Source organism: Tamandua tetradactyla, chromosome X, assembly GCF_023851605.1.
Source record: "Tamandua tetradactyla isolate mTamTet1 chromosome X, mTamTet1.pri, whole genome shotgun sequence".
Taxonomy (NCBI): Eukaryota; Metazoa; Chordata; class Mammalia; order Pilosa; family Myrmecophagidae; genus Tamandua; species Tamandua tetradactyla.
In genome coordinates this window covers 160,568,705-160,582,384 of record NC_135353.1, presented here as the reverse complement: position 1 = coordinate 160,582,384, position 13,680 = coordinate 160,568,705, and the positions used below count along the sequence as shown (strand labels likewise).

At 37.9% G+C, this 13,680-nt stretch overlaps 1 protein-coding gene across 2 annotated transcripts in view; it reads left to right on the top strand.

Annotated features, from left to right (window-relative positions):
* The window catches only part of GLRA2 (glycine receptor alpha 2), a 202,606-nt gene that overhangs the window by 49,326 nt on the left and 139,600 nt on the right, over positions 1-13,680 (top strand). The gene's annotated exons all lie outside the window — the stretch shown is intronic.

Sequence of the window (13,680 nt, the reverse complement as noted above, 5' to 3'; positions counted from 1 at the left end):
AGGTCTGTAGCTCAGTGGGAGCAAATTTTCTATCCATTGATGGAGGACACAGTCTTAGCAAATGAGAAAGCATTGAAATCTATTTCTGTTCTAATTTTTCTCTAAGATTTGCTTCTCTAATATACTTCATCTCACTCTTTTTTTTTTTATGTTTTTGGTCAGCCTGCCTCATTAATTTTCAGTCATCTCTGACCAAAGTATAAACAATATTACACATCTTTGTATATACCCTTCAGAGAGAGTCAAATTCTAAATTCCAGTTACATAAAGTAGCTTAAATCCATGGTGGAATGATAAGGTGTGCCCTGAGTCTTACAAATATTATTGTTCAAACAATATTTGTTGAATTGAATATAATGGATTGCAGTAGAAGTCAGGACACCATGGGATATGGCAGGCAAGATGGAAGAGAAACAAGGTGAGCATTCTGTGAGAGGAACAGCTTGTCTTACCTCTCTATGATTTCGCTGATACTTGTTTTCTCCCTTTAATTCCCATTGCTTCTGGGAATTTTCTGCCAGAACTCTGACTTTTATAGAAGCATAGGATGTTTTATTTTTTAATTTGAAGGTGTGCTATAGAATATCTAATCCAGCATTTTAGTGTTACAGATGAGGAAGTGACTTCTTCCAAAAGTTAGGTGAGCTAAAATAATGGAGCTCATGAATAGGAAAGCTAAGACAAGAATCAAAGTTCTTGACTTCTAATTCAGTACTTCAGCCTCCTACCCCAATTTAATTCCTCACTAACTCCAACCCAAGTCCAAAGACACAAGCAAATGCAGTTCTAAAGACATATAGTTTTGGAACCAACCTTTATGGGACTTATTTTTTCAAAGGCATGTTGGAGGAAGAAGGGAAGATTAAAGACGAGAAGATAACGTGTCTTCAAATTTTGCAGATGTTTGAAGACTGTTTAAATTAGCACAGTAACACAACTGGCTTTCAAACAGGAAACTCTAGTTGAGAGTTTTATATAACATATATAACTCATATAGTATATTTCCTTTCTGAAGAGTTTAATAGCACAGGGATCAAAGGGTTGAAGCGACGCATTAAAGTCGTTAGTCAACTCTGCCTTCAAGCAACTTGTTGATAGCCCATTCTGCTTTTAAAGACCTTCAAAAAAGATTTTATAATCTCTCAGAATCCTGTAATAAGTTATGCTCACATTGTACAGAAATTCTTCTTTATATGGCGTATGTCAACTTTGTTGCAACTCAAAGCATTTGCTTTTTCCTCCATTTGTTAACATTATAAACAATTAGCAACCATTTTTGGAAAGATGGAATTACCCCACTGTTTTTCTTTCATAATTTTTTGTCCCATTAGAATTAGGGCACATGCATATTTCCTCATCTACACTACTTTGCTGAATCAATTTTATGGTGTGTTCCACTTCAACACCAAGATCCTCTTTATCTCACAATTTCCAGAATGTTGTATGTTTGGGACCCTACCCTAAACCTTATGATATCGAATGCTGCCATCCTGGTTACTTCTAATATCACAGGCACAGGTTTCTAGCGTCAAATACTTTTGGGCTTGAAGTGGTGGCCCCAGCACTCACTGTGTGACCTAGAGGTTCAGAGAGGTAACAAATTCCCCTATTTTCTCACCTTTGAGGAAGAGATAATTTGATTGTGAGCATTAGAAGATGCTAATATATGCATAGACACTCAAAATGGACATTGCCATGTACTCTAAAGCTCTAGGTATTTTTCTGGAAATGTAATGATTATGCTTTCTGTTCTAGCCTGACTGAGATAGATCCCTACAAACTCCAGATTTTAAGATAGGACCAACCATTCTTTGAGTGTGACCCTATAGAGCAGAGGTTTTAAATCTGAGAGCAGGTTAAGAAAACTCCAGGGGGTCCTTGAACATCCCTAAATGTGATGTATATTTTGTGTATATGTGTATTTAAGTTCTTTTTTATTAGCTTGTTTAGAAAAATGGGTTCTTATTTTCTTAAGGAAGCGTACAACCTAAGGAAGTTAACAACTTTGCTTCTAGATTTATCTGTGTTTCAAGAATGGGTACACCTGAGGTGAAGTTAAGGAACTATTGTTTGCCTTTGCTGTCTTCTGGGGGCTTATACTACCCTCCAACTGCAGATAGTCCCCCAAGCCATAAGTAATTATGGGAATGCTCCCCAACAACAGCACCCCATATTGCCAAGGCATCTATCTGCCTCACCATCAACGTTTATCTAATCTGAAATTTATTCCTTTAAGACACTTTGTGGTAATTTGCTTATTAATACCTTTTGATTCAGTCCACAATTTCAGGACTGATGAAACTGATAATTTAATGTTCACCTTCCAGGAGTATTTGCATTGTAACTTGGGGATTGGCATGCCTTCTCCCTCCGATGATTAATTACAGGCACCACTGTGAGTAGGAGGATTGTAGATTTCTACACAGGCATCCAAAGGTGCTCCCCAAACAATGCTGTCTAATGACCAACTCTACCCACACAAATAAAAGGCCAGCTTTTCTCACATAGGCTCACTCTCTTGACTCATCCAATGTTCTGACGTAAGACCTTCAAAAGATTCTAGCTTTAGTTACAGAATGATTTTCACAGAACAGGGAAGAAGGACATTCTCTATTAGATGTCAAAACTGAAAATAAAATGTACAATGAAGTAAATGTTACCAATGGGGATGCTTTGATGAGCTTACTGCCAAAACACATAAACCCTATATTGTGTTAGAAGGCAGCTAGGAAAAGCTGAAACTTCTTTTCTCTAAGCATATTTGGACCATGTTTATCTTTATATCCTATAATCCAAGCAAAACTACATTATCATTTTCCAACTCTGTATCCAAATCCTCATTAGTTTTGTGACTTGACTTGATGCGGCAATTAATGACTGTAACATAAGCACCTACATAAGAATTAAGCAGAGAGGCATCAGAGAGATACTGGAAAATACCATGGAAACCACAATGATCCCATTCTTACAAGAGATGAACAAGATTGGAAGGATGGGAAGTGCTGGCACAAGCAGACACTGGTGGGTTCAGCAGGTGGGGCAGAAGGGGTAGTTTTGGATAGTGACCCTCAAAAAAGGTGTGGTTGAGGGTAGAAGCATGGTCTAGAAAGTGTGTTCTGTACATGAAAGATTCTCATGACATGCTGGAAAGACTCTTTTACACTCCTGATGGGGTTCAGAAATACACGTACACTAAGGAGCATAATATTGGCTCAAACACAACAGAGTGAGGATCTTACCCTTGTTTGAGGGAAAAGAGGAAATCATGAGGTGAAATGAAATACAAGTTTCTTATCTCCTATAGCAACCAGCATGACCACTTGTCCTTGACTGTTTAGCTGCTTATATTAGCAATAGCAGCCAGTAGGTTTCCCTCCTTTTGAAGGTAACTTTCCACTTCATTAACATTCAACATTCACTAGGGTTTGCTCTTCAGGCAATGGGCCAAGAATGGAATACCAATACCAAGAAGGTTGCTCGGCATCACTAGCACCACACTTCCTCCCATCATTTACCATATTCTCCAGGCTCATAGAACAACCTCTCCAGCCCCATCAGTTCAGCCTATAGGTCGCCATTCCTTTATCTGTAAAATGAGATTGTACCAGAAGAGTGGATGAAGACTGAGGCTCCTTCCAGCTTTATCATATTATTAGTCTGTAACTCCAAATTACCCCCCACCTCCTTCCCAAACCACAAATCTCTTTCCAGATGAGTAAATAAGAGTGGATCCTCATCCCTACAGGATTGGGAATCAGTAAGAGGAGATTCTGAATTTCAAGGTGCCGGTCTCAAATTACTTTGGGATCTTTGCACCCTTCTCTTCTAAACTGAATATCCAGCTCCTGAGAAAAGAATTCTGATTTTTGGAGTGGTGTGGGGAAGATCAGACAACCCAAAGTTTGTGTGGTGGACTTCAAACATTAAACTTAGAGTATACAGAATGACAAATACTCAATGTGGGTCAAAATGTCTGAATGCCTAATAGGAAATTTCCCAATTTCAAAACTAGATTATTTATTCCCTCTGATTCCATCAGCAGGGATATCTGTGAAATATCATTTCAGAACATATTCATGAATTATGGGTATATATATTTACTTAAACAATTACACAAACATGGTTGTCTGGGTCAATAACTGCTTGAATATGTAGGCTAAAGGAAATCATGTGGTAGATTTGAGCCAGCAGAGCTAAGGGGCTAGTCTGCTTTTACTCATTACCTAAAATTTCTTGTGGCAGGAAGCCAAAGGAAAGTCAGAAACCCTGGTGAGGCTACTCAACTTATGTTGGCATGGGGTCCACTTGATCCACAGTGCTGCTTTTGAAAAGCTCCCCAGATGGCAGTTATCCCAAAATAAAAGTGCGTAATATCACTATAGCTCTTATGAGAGACATGAATTACTTAAGTGTATTCTCATAGCATATAATCCAAAGGAAAGGCACTCCATTTTATAATGGGAAACATTTGTCCATCTGCAAAGCTCAGCAGTCTCTCCAAGTCTCTCCTTGTTTGTGGCATAAGGCTATAGCATCCGCTATTGAACAATCACTGAAAGACAGTTAAGAACATACATAATTACATGAAGTTCCACATGTGACATGCTCTCAGAGCAAGGCTATCCCCATATCCAATCAATTCGTTCTTTCAAAGGATAATAAAACTTTTATTTGATGGTTCAGTTTAGCAGGGATACCTTCCTACTTTGAGCAGTCAGATGAAGGATTGAAGGAAATAAGTGATCAAGGGGACTAAAGATAGAATGCTCTGAGGGGTGGGGCAGATGTCAGGTCTTGGATTTAAATCCAGTCTTACTAACTGGCCATCGGCAGTTATTTAGCCTTTCTTTGATTTGCAGTTTTTCTTAGTTTCAGATGCATTTTAAGTGTTCTATGAATGTCAATATTAATAATCACTCCTGAATTGGCTGTAGGATAAAGGGGTAAAGTAGAGGGAGATAGCTCTCCCCATTGTCCCTACCCCATGCTCATGGGACATTTCCTTATCCAGTTCCGGTAAGACCCAGGCTCCACTTATCCCCCAATTAAGTCCCAAACAGATGGCTATTCTCCTGGCCTTGGGTTTCTTCCTTTTGGACATCATAATGAGGTAATGTTAGCCCTCCCCTTTAGCTAACTGTTAAGAGTAGGCTGAGGAGTTGTGCTTGATTTCAAAGTGTTATCCCAACACAGTTGGCCCATCCTATCTGACCAGGACTTGATTCTCTCTTCAACTGATGCCATCAGGCACAGTGGCCAACAACTCTTCCTCGGAGTTACCACAACAGAAGTTTTAACGCAGCAAAATACCAGTTAAATGATACAATTTTGCTCTTAGCACGTACAGTTAGTTTGGCTTTCTTAAAACTAAACTTATAGTTCACAAGCATGCAGGCACTTGTTCTATTTTCCTTTTTGCCAAAGTAAAATAATCCCAAACAAACATTAAGAAAATTATGTGTATCACAATGCCTTTTTCTTTTTTTGCCTGAGTGCGACCATTAAATAGCTATGACCTTAGACATATAGAGACAATAGACAAGTCAGTTCCCATTACTTTAATTACAGGCTTAAAACATTTTATCTTTATGAATATTTGAGCATATAAATTATACTAGAAGTGAATTATTTTGAAAATTGAAACATAACAAAAATGCAGGTATTATTGATTATTTGAACTTTTGGAAATTTGAGCTCCTTTCTGGTAGTATTCAATTTAGCCCTTTACTACTCAACACCTTCACAACATTTTTGTTCAAGAAATATTAAGGCATTTGGAACAGTTTTAGCTGCAGATATATCAGTTCTCTCCAAGTTGAATCTAATCCATATTTGGACTTAATTAACATGGGCCAACCATATGTGTGCACATTTTCTGAAGGGACTAGACACAGATGGGAGCAGATATTATATTTTTTCCTTCCCAGCTAGTATTGTTCAATGCATATGGGTATTTTCTGTGATGTCTTTACAATGTTTGTTAAACATGAACTTCCTAGTCAGTTACTGGGATTTTAATCAGGTAAGAGGAGTAGAAGAGCTGATGTGCTAAGCAGTATGGCCATTCATCTCCAAGGTCAACAGGGAAAAATGGGGCCTTATGCTGTTTTGGAATTAATGGAGAGGTGGTAGTCTAACTTTCAGCCCAGGACCAATTTGGGGTTTATTTCCAGCCTTAGACAAGATTGAAAAAAAAAAGATTTATCTCTGGAACCCCAGTCTCACTCTTCTGAGCCCTGTTGTCCATCCAGCTTCAATCTTCAGGATCCCTTGAGCCCTATTCCATACTCCCAATATCAGAGCCTACTCTTGGGAATGAGGATGAGGAATCAACTCATTCTCACAAAGGAGAAAATATTTAACAGTTCTTAAAGCACCAATCTTTCCATAGAATTTGCATCTTATTAGTCATGGGAACCTTTGAGGAAAGGTCTTTTAGTTGATTAGTAGCAGCTAAGGGTTGGATGGTATGTGGGCAATGATATGCACTGGAATCTTTCTGGAACTCCTAAAAGTGTATACTCCATGAATTTCTCAACCTTTGCTTAAATGGAAAGCCTTCCCTGGTATAGCCATATCTGTGCTTGCCAATGGACTAGGTGACTAGCCCAGAGATAGAGTGGGCAAGACCCCTCTATGCTTTATATGATAGATGAACTCAAAACAACCAATTCATTACAGAACTTTCAGAAATGATGAGTTTAAAATTTTCAATCCTTATCTACCTAACAAAACTTAGACCAATTATTTTTGTTCTATGTGAATCAAGTTCCTTGTGTGGGAGCCTTGGGTTTTGATGCAGAAGCATCCAATGATCAGTGCAAGGTATGCTTCCTTGATAGACCCAAAGTGTACTCTCAGGATCTACTTCAATAAGGATAGGTTATCTGGTCTTACCAAATCAATATGCATGCTTATTTAGGCCCCAAGGAAGCCTTTTATAGGATTCAGTTCAGGCATATCTGATTTACATTATCCAAAAGCATTCTCTAAGTGGGGTTTTGGACACAATTTTTAAAAATTGAAGAATAGATTCACAACTATTCGGATATATTCCATGAACTTATGTACACATATATGTATATACGTGTATGTAATTATAACATTAAACTGTGATCTCCTTCAATAGAGAAACAGTCTTATTTCAAATTTCTGATGCATGTTTGTAATCATCTCCCTTGTCTCACTACCACTAGTCCACTCACACAGCAGCCTACTGGGGCTAAATCTCCTGCCCTGGTTCCCAGTGGGAAATAATACTTCTCAAAGAGAGTGCTACTGCTAAAGAAAAATAGCAGACCTCTTTCTCAAATCTTTCCTATTTCCCTTTCAAAACCTTCTACTTTTAGTCTGTCAAATGGACAGTAATTGAAATGATCCCTTGGGACATGCTGAAGTAAGTGTGCTTCTTAAAATATGTTATAGGACACCAGCCTAAGTATCACTTGGGCTGCTTATCATGAGGGCCTGAGAATCTGGAGTCCTGCCAATGACCTCAAATGACCCTTATGCCCACCAGAGTTTGAAAACCTCTATGCTAAATGATGTCTTGATCAGACAACCAGCTTGGCCGGGATTTTAATCCACTGACTCCCTAATTTTTTCCTCCCTCTCCTGAGGTGTGGGTTGTATTAATGATGCACTTTTAGCTTACATTCCAACTTTCCCCCAGTCTGACTTCACTTAAGGTCTAGCTGGGTTAAGATGGCACTCTTGTTCAATACTTGATGCATCCTGTCAAATCTCCCTGACATTAGAATGTCATACTGTTAAGAAATATCAAGATCCAACCAGGGGGAAGATTCAACTGGCGTACATTGTAGAGAAAGGCTGTCATTAATTCACGGGGAAAGAGTAACTTGTGTTCTAAGATGTCAGAGTGAGAAAGCCCTGTGGGGGTAACAAATATCTCATTCTCATATCTTACCTGCCTAGATTACCAGAAAGTTCCTAGTTTCAGAAGCATTATCACTTACACTTAAGGCTTTCATCATCTTTGAGGGCAAATTCGCCTATTCAGGAAATCCTTCAAGCTGGTACCTTTCACTTACAGTTTGGAATCATGGAAATTTAGAGCAGGTCAGGGGTGCAGTGTGGGTGAAGGATGAGACCCAGAGGTTTTGTCAAGGTTGAACAACTCTATGGATTAGATGGATCCACACACCCCCTCCTTGCCAAAGTCCCTTGATCCCAGTCAATGATATTTTCCTTCTACCAGGCTGTCTGGAGAGGCTGGAGTTGTTTCTTCCTTTCATCTGATCTGATTTTTAAAAAGACAATTCTGGATACCTGAAGGAAACTAAAAGAGGTGACCCAGAGCAGGTACAAGGCAACTGAGTTGCCAACTCAAGGATGAAAAATTGGTACCAGATTATTTTATTAAGGAGGAAATGTGGTAGAGTGGGAAACAACATATGGACCTTGAGGTCAGATAAAGCTGGGTTCAAACCTAACTCCTGTCACTTACTAGTTTTGGAACTTTAGGTAAATGGCTTAGCTTCTCTGAGCTGCAATTTGCTTACCTGAAAAATGGAGATAACACTATCTGCCTTGTGTGATGGTTCTTAAGACTGTAAAATAATGAGAGCGATTGACCCACATCAGGGGCTCAGAGAATTATGATTATTAATACTATCATCATCCTCACCATCACCATCATTATTAGCATTTTCACTTTAATCTTTATTTTTCCTTATTGAATATTTTAACCCCAAAGAAACATCAGAGGTGCTGTCAACTCTGGTGTATCTGAACACCACTGAGTGCCTGCAGTATTCGGCACCGTGTGTGCTAAGCCTGGTTCCCAACAGAGGAACAGCAGCAATATACCCATGATTACTTTGCTCCTTTTGAAAAACAGAGAAGTATCCCCTTGCCCTTTCTCTCTGAACAAGACAGATTATTGTAGCCATTAGAATTAACTCTCAAAATAGCAAGTTGGCATTCTTTGCTTTAGGCAAGCAGATCACTCATTAACTTTTGTATTTCTGCCTGAAAATTTGTTTTCCCTTCAAATAGCAGTTTTTGTTCCTTAAAAATATTTCATTGAATATAGACTCCCAATTCTAATACTGAATTCCTGAGGAACAACTAGTTGCGTTATGAGTCAAGGAGCCCCTTGTCTGCTGTTGTAATAAATGATTAATTTACATCCTTCTAACAACATGAGAGCAAACCTGGCCCTGGACTCAGCTGCCTAACCAAGGCCCAAACCTAAGTGGACCAAGTTGCCTGGCTTTCCGACAGCTTGAGTTGCTGTATTTCTGGTGGGAATCTGTTAGCCACTTACATAGGGAATCAGGCAAGCTTTCCTGCCTCATTTAGCAGTCTTGTAATTTAGAAACACCTTACGGGTTCTGGTGACCAGCCTCCTCCCTTCCAAATCTTTCCTCCTTTCCCAGTTCAGCAGTATAAAAGCCTGAAGTTCTTCCACAGAGCTTTAACCTTTGCTTTAGGACACTCATTCATTCATTGTTCAGCAAATAGTTATTGAATACCTACTCTGTGCCAGGCAACGTTTCAGATGGCAAAAAAGACAGGGTTCTAGCCTTCATGGATCTTGTATTGTGGAAGGGGAGAAAGATTATAAACACATTTTAAAATTATGAAAATATAATACTGGATGAAAAAACTATAAATGGAACTGAAATAGTTTACAATGTCTACATTTATCAGTCATTTATATTTTAAGCAAGAGGTGAATCCAAGAGCTGGTTTTAATAGCAAGGCGAATAGAATAGGAGATTAGGAAGGAGGAGAAAGAGAGGAACTGGGAGATTTTAGAGGACTGATTTCCTGTGGTTTGTTTTATTCTTTTGCCTTTAAAATCGAAATGTTTGCTCAACCCTTTACTTCTCAGTTAAAAAAGCAGGGCTTCTGTAAGGGAAATGTCTGAGTCTCCAGGCAAGTTTGAAAGAGCTGGTTTTTCAATTAAAATACTTAGTGGAGAGCAGAGTAAAGGAGATAAAAGTTGTATACATTTTAGTAAATCGTTGTACGCATTACCTTAACTGGTGCAATTTCTGCCTCTCTGTACTGTCAAGTCTTTTTTTTTTCCAAAATTCAATCTTTTAAAATCAGAAATAGCTTTTTTAAAACATAATATAAATGTAGTGTGGTTACATGCAGAATTTCTCAACTGGGAAGAGGGCACAAGGGAATGTTCTGGGTGATAGGAATGTTCTACATTTGCATCTAGGTACTTGTTACCCACGTGACTACAGATGTAAAATGTCATCAAACTGTCACTTAAGATGCTTACATTTTTATTATATTTGATATACACTTTAATGAAAAAAATAGAAGAGGAAAAAAATAAGCAAAGGGCAAGCCTGGATTTTAGGCCTCTGGATGTATGGTAATCTAGATGTCATAAGTTATGAGCTGTGGGAACATGCAGGGACTTACGTATTCGATCTTTATAATTTCTTCCCACTTGCCCAGCTGATAATATGATTTAACAGACTCTAGTGTTAACTCTCCTCCTTGTTATTGGCATGTTTTGATGCAAAACCTATCAAGAAAATAAATTAGGAAGAAAGAAAATACCCACTGAATTCTCAGCTGAGACAAGATTCAGGGATAGTTTTGTACTTGCTGGAAATTTCTCATTGGGGTCTTCCATATGGTTAATAGTTTTGACCCCAATAATTCTGTGTACCTGTAAAATTGTTAAATCTGCCACAAAGGCAGAAATAATTGTGCCAGGGCTCTTCTCCTTGAATAAATGTGAAAAACTCACTTCTCAAAATAATAAAATTCAACAAGCCTATGATTAAAAATGTTAACGTTGGGGTGTTTCTGATAGCAAACAATATACAGTTGTGTTCTATGGTGTATGTGCTTTTAAATTTCATTCATTTCCAATATTGTTATTTTCCAATTTCTTGAACCAATAGGCTGATAAAGAATAAACTTCAAAATGATGATGATATTTCTATATTTTCTAGTTTTGATTCACTTAAGTTATACACCTGCCCTCTGGTTATTTTTGTGTAATGAAAATATTTTCTCTTTAAGAAATGGTAAAAAAAATAGATTCTCATTGTGTTCATGGCAGTTTTAAACCCACCAATCCTTTTGAGATTTTATTCCCCTTTATTAAAGTGCCAGATTTTTTTTATTACTGGAGATTTTCACTTTTTTTAATACTCTGCCCTTACTTTAAAGAGTTCATGGCATTAATCTCAATAAAATTGTATTTTCAAAAAAATAAAGTCTCCATTCTGGGAAACACACACCAATGCATGCACATATACACATGCAGATATACTTATAAATGTACTCTACAACTGACATTTAAAAAACTGCTCTTGAGTCTAAAATATTATTTTTAAGTCAGTGTTTTGGAACTAAAAACCATTTTTTAATTTTAGAAACATGGTGTTTGGGTTCTCAGAATGGCCTGCAGAAGCTAATTTATTTAGCAATGAAGGTAAAATACTGTCTATGATAAATTTCCAGAAATAATATGATAATGATAAAAAATCACTGACTAAAAAGGCATTTTATAATTTTACCTTTCAGCTATTACTTGAAGAAAGGCATATTTAATTATACGAATATGGGAGAGCTGATGAATATTTTACGGACAGTTTCAAATAACCTGTACTTGTCGATACAGATAATGCAGAAAAAATAAAGACTAAAAACAAAATACTAATAATCACAAAACCCAAAATATCTACTCTTAATATATCAGTGTGTTTATTTCCAAGATTTAGAAAATGCGTTTTAGATATTTGAGCTCACACTGCACTTAGTTTTGTGTCTTGCTTTTCTCACTTATTGTATTTAGACAATCTTGAAGAGGGCAGCATTCATTCTTTGTCTAAACTCACTTCAAAACCTAGACCTTTCTTTTCTTTAAAATGGGTGTGTGCCATTAAGCCTACTCTTTATCAGCCACAATTTGTGTTCTGGTTTGGCATGTATAGAACGAGTAAAATGAAGCAGTGAGAAGAAAAAGAAGGGAACCAGGAGGAGGACAGGGAAATTGGCCTGACAGCAAGGGAGAGTTTAGGCATCACTGTGGGAGTCAGAAGGGTCTTAGGATATAATAAATGTTTAAGACACAACAAACAGAATTTGGAGCAGTGGGCTTTAGAATAGCAGAGATTCTGGTATCAGAGTTAACAGGGAATAAGCATCATCTGATCCTATCTCATCATTTTAATTGGTGAGGGAACAAATGTTTAGTGAGTTTGAGGTCTTGCTTAGTGGACAGAGAAAGTCTAAGTCAGCATTGGAAAGGGAATCCAGATCTGCTCAATCTCAATCCTGATATCCTTCCTTTAATGTCTGAGGCATAGAAAAATTGAAGAGCAAGAGGTGTGCACCATTCCCTGAAGGGTTAAAAAGAAAAAAATAAATAAATAAGGAAATGGTGGGGAAAAGATAGTGACTCTATAGTATCTGGATAGAAGACTTGCCCCTAACTGGCTGGAGGTCAGAACATTTAAGAGGGAAAGGGGGCAGAGTAGCTCCCCTCAGGTGCAGAGAGTTAAAGACCATATACAAACTATTACTGTTAAATGTTTTTTTATTCTAGCTCAAAGGATACTTATTCCAGAATTGTCAAAATCCCAGAATGAATGCTATAATATATTGTTAACCCATCCAAGAAGATTAGCAAATAAAGAGATTATGGAGTTAAGCATTTACCTATTTGAAGGAAGGAAAACTAATGCTTATCAAATCAGTCATGCTTACCACATCATTTATTGTCCTTAAAGCAAAGTCCACCTATCCAGGATATAATTCTAAAACAGCACAAACCTTATGTCTTTTGGATATCAGTGTACAGAAGAGTCCATTGTTCTGTTACACCATTTCTCAGTGGTTTTACTGATTCTAGAATCAAAGTAAGGCCAACATAATGGGGAGGAAGGTGGAGCCTGGAAGGTGGGAAATAGTAAGGAAATGTGGTGAAATTCTACAATAATTTTAAAACTTTATGATCACTTGATATTGTCCATATTTTAAAACTTCAACTTCTGTGTGAGTCTAAAGGGAGAGATGTTTATTTCATGCAAAATTTATATTTTGGCTAGCACATTACTTAATTTAACTTGTATTGTCAGTTTAGTTGAACATCATAAGTACATGGAAACTTGAACAGGGCGTGAGATTTTGTTGGTTTGTCCAAGTTAGTATGATGCCCCGATGTATCCCAGAGCAATGTGGGCAGGGAATAAAGAAGTATTTGCAAAGTCCCCTTGAGGGATTGGGGAGAAAGGAGGAAATATTCAACTTCCCTATTTGGAGAATTTCCAATATTATTGGAAGCAGTGGGGACAACCAAATCAATAGGCTGACCCCTTGATCTTGGGGTTCACCCCTATGAAACTTATTCCTGCAAAGGATAGGCTAAACATACTTAAAACTATGCCTAAGAGTCACTCCTAGAGAGCCTCTTTCGTTGCTCAGATGTGGCCTCGCTCTCTAAGCCAACTCGTCAGGTAAAATCACTGCCCCCTACCCCAAGTGGGACATGACTCCCAGGGGTGTAAATCTCCCTGGCAACCTGGGACAGAACTCCTGGGATGAGCTGGGACCCAGCACCAAGGGATTGAGAAAGCCTTCTTAAGCAAAAGGGGGAGGAGAGAAATGAGACAAAATAAAGTTTCAGTGGCTGAGAGATTTCAAACAGAGTTGAGAGCTTATCCCGGAGGTTATTCT